General features: G+C 53.6%; 1 long non-coding RNA gene across 1 annotated transcript; it reads right to left on the bottom strand.

The window, feature by feature from the left end:
* Positions 1-389: 389 nt before the first annotated feature.
* On the bottom strand, positions 390-3,332 carry LOC142907521 (uncharacterized). The gene is made up of 3 exons (XR_012931058.1): positions 3,269-3,332; positions 1,548-1,619; positions 390-470 (listed from the first exon to the last, which is right to left on the bottom strand). It is a non-coding gene; the product is annotated as an uncharacterized LOC142907521 (long non-coding RNA).
* Positions 3,333-3,737: the final 405 nt, after the last annotated feature.

Below are 3,737 nucleotides of genomic sequence, written 5' to 3'. Positions count from 1 at the left end.
GAGCGGCGGCGTCGTCCGAGAGCCTCAGCATTCAGTCCGGTGGCAGCGGAGGCGGCGGAGGCGGTGGAGGCGCCGCCCGTTCCCAGGCGGTGAAACTGAAGGCCCCTCCCAGCGCGCCGCTTCGCCACGATGGAGCGCAGCACGCGGACGACGGCGTCCGTCAGGCCCATGGGAGGCTCCTCCCCCTCCGCCACCTCGCGGCGCGTCGCCCCGACGGAGCGCAGCACGCGGACGGCGGCGTCCGCCGTGCCGGTGGAAGGCTCCTCCGGCCCCGCAGCCTCCCTGGGCCCGCGCAGCTTCGGCCACCGGCGGATCGCGGCCCACCGCCGGTGGCCCCGTGGCGGTGAGCGCGCCGCGGCCCCGGCGGTGCCGACGCCGCCACCGCCGGCGGCCGTCGCTGTCGCCGCCCGCTCCCTGTTCCGGCTCCGGACGTTCGCGACGCTCTTGCGCGTGCCGGGAGGCCTCCGCGTCTGTGAACGAAGACGACGATCACCCCGCCCCCCTCACGTTTAGCGTTAACATGGCCGTGGGTGCGAGCGCAGTTCGCGAGTAAGAGCACCCGTGAAAGCCGGCACAGGCATCCAGTAATTTTCACAGACGCCCCAGTAGTTTCACAGACGTCCCACTAGTTTCACAGATGTTCCAGTAGTTTCACAGATGTCCCAGTAGTTTCACAGATGTCCCAGTAGTTTTACAGATGTCCCAGTAGTTTTACAGATGTCCCAATAGTTTCACAGATGTCCCAATAGTTTCACAGATGTCCCACTAGTTTTAGAGATGGCCCAGTAGTTTCACAGATGTCCCAGTAGTTTCACAGATGTCCCAGTAGTTTCACAGATGTCACAGTAGTTTCACAGATGTCCCAGTAGTTTCACAGATGTCACAGTAGTTTCACAGATGTCTCAGTATAGGAATAGGTTTTACCCTTTTGACTGGCACATAAACTGACACCTTTATTCAAGGAATCATTTTTGCAATAACCACAACACAAGCAGTCAAAATGCAAACGAAAAAAAGTCAACTATGATAATAATAATAATATGCACTGTCCTAGAATTTGATTGGTCCACACCCGAGACGGCTTTTCTTAGAGCCCAGTCTCCACTGGTGTTGGACCAGAAGACGCCAAAAGGCGTACAACTCAAAAGCAGCGCACTATCAGAGTATTGAGGCCTCGGGGTGAGCATTTACATCATGAGACCTCCTTTGCAAGTAACAAGATATAGGAATAGGTTTTACCCTTTTAACTGGCACAAAAACTGACACCTTTATTCAAGGCATCATGTTTGTAATAACCACAACACAAGCAGTCAAAATGCAAACAAAAAAAGACAACTCTGATAATAATATGCACTGTTCTTTTATTTGATTGGTCCACACCCGAGACGGCTTTTCTTAGAGCCTAGTCTCCATTGGTGTTGGACCAGAAGATGCCAAAAGGCGTACAACTCAAAAACAGCGCACTATCAGAGTATTGAGGGCTCGGGGTGAGCATTTACATTATGAGACCTCCTTTGCCAGTAACAAGATATAGGAATAGGTTTTACCCTTTCAACTGGCTCCCTCATCCTGCTCCTGACATCCGAGATGCTCTTGCTGACAGCAGGAGGCTTTGGCGTCTGTGGATAAAGACAAATATCCCCCCCCCCCCGTATAGAGTTAGCATGGCTGCCGGTGCTTGCACTGTTGGTGAGTAGCAGCATCCATGAAGGCTGGCACAGCATGCGCATAAAAAAAAAAAAGCTATATTGTGGACGATGTTGGTCACGAAAGCCTACGTGTTAAATCTGTGAAACTACCTGGACATCTGTGAAACTATCTGCGAATCTGCGGTGACTGTGATTGTCACTGCGTGGTGCCGGGCTTACGAAGCCACGGCGGATAACGTGTTGGCATCATGTGCAGCCCGCTTACTGATCGTAGTACCACCGGCCCTAGCGGGGCCTGGGTTGAGCGCCGGTCAGCAGCGGGGGCACCGCGAGCGGCGTGCGCTGCGGGCTCCCGGCGAGGGAGCCAGAGCGAGCGTCGGCCAGCCAGGGTTACGTTGGGGCACGATACGCCGGTTGACCTGCCGACACGTGACCGGATTATATTGGTGGGTGGCCACTGGTGGACTGGGGGCCGCTGGGCGGTCACGTGGTCTAAAGGAGCTCACAGGGAGCCTTTGGGAAAGAGCCGGAGAGATCTAGAAGGTGGGCGGGGCGAGGGGCGGAGACAGGCCCAGCCCCAGGCCGATGTAACGGGGACCCCGTGAAGGGGCTCGGGGGTTCTTCGTGTTGCTGGTGATGAAGATCCACGGTCGGGTAAACGAAGCCTCTAGCCACGCGATCCGGGACCCGGCTCGCGGTCCGGGCCAGGGATAGGGAACCTTGTCCAGTTCTGTCGTGGCGTGGCCAGATGAGCATTCAACACGCAAGTGTAGGTGGTGTTTTGTTATGTTAATTTATTGAATAGTGTTGCTCCCAAGACAACTTCTGCGATTCAGTTGGACTCACTACCAACCTATTGGGATGTCTTTCAAACGATTGGCCAGCAATACACCCGGCAGTCTTTGCCACACCAGAACCGACGTTTCCAAAACAGACCAGGTAGTTATTTGACGACCTGTTGTGCAATCTCGTGTGAATCTTTACCAATGAAAGTTCGACCGGAAGCTATCCCAAGGCCACATTCGTCAGCACGGCCTGTGGTAGAATCATCGCTGTGCACCGTGGCACTGCAGCCAGAATCAGAATCTTTATATATACTGGAGGAATCCGATGAGCTATGAAGCTATTTTTCACAGATGTAAAATCATTATAACAGGTGTCCAATAGTTTCAGAGATATCCAATAGTTTCAGAGATGTCCAATAGTTTCACAGATGCCCAATAGTTTCAGAGATGCCCAATAGTTTTACAGATGCCCAATAGTTTCAGAGATGTCCAATAGTTTTACAGATGTCCAATAGTTTCGGAGATGTCCAACAGTTTTACAGATATCCAATAGTTTCAGAGATGTCCAATAGTTTCAGAGATTATATATATTATATATATTTTATTGTTTCCCTTCAACGTGACTTTACCAAAAGAGCTAAGAATATCAATTACTGCAGTCACGAAAGTTTTAAATCAAAAGATGCCCAATAGTTTTACAGATGCCCAATAGTTTTACTGATGCCCAATAGTTTTACAGATGTCCAATAGTTTAATTCATGTCCAGTCGCCTTCCCCTAGTGCAGCCCCCAACGTAAACACGAGCCGTGAGGTTGACACACAGCTCACCCGTACCGAGATCTTGGTGGAAGCCGAGCAGAACGATGATCGCCTGTCGGTAGTCTCGGCCGTGCGCCTCACTTCTCTCCCCGGAATGCCCATGGCCACCGTCGCTTTGTCAGCGGGGGGTGGTCGTAGTCGCCACACCGTCATCCCAATGGTGTCGCGGTCGGGCGGGCTGATGCCGTTCTTGCTGCTGTTGCCGCCACTGCTGCTGCAGATCCTCCTCGCGTGCAGGGCGCTCTTGCTCACAGCGGGACCGATTGGCATCTGTGCGCGCGGGAAGGCAACAATCCCCCGCATAGCATTAGCGGACTGTTGGGGCAAGTGAAGTTAGGGAGGAGCACCGATGAACACCGGCAAAGCTCCGCACCGCACAAGCGGGCGGAGTTTGCAGCACCGCCTCCTAGTGGCCATGATGATGCACCGCACCAGGTAGTCATTGCGACTGAGTCTCAGGAACACGCCGGATATCCGCCGCTGA

The sequence above is a fragment of the Petromyzon marinus genome, chromosome 79 (assembly GCF_048934315.1).
Source record: "Petromyzon marinus isolate PM22_M1 ecotype Great Lakes invasive population chromosome 79, UKy_Petmar_22M1.pri1.0, whole genome shotgun sequence".
In the NCBI taxonomy this organism is placed as follows: domain Eukaryota; kingdom Metazoa; phylum Chordata; class Hyperoartia; order Petromyzontiformes; family Petromyzontidae; genus Petromyzon; species Petromyzon marinus.
The sequence above is the reverse complement of the archived record's forward strand: the minus strand, read 5'-3'. Positions and strand labels throughout refer to the sequence as shown.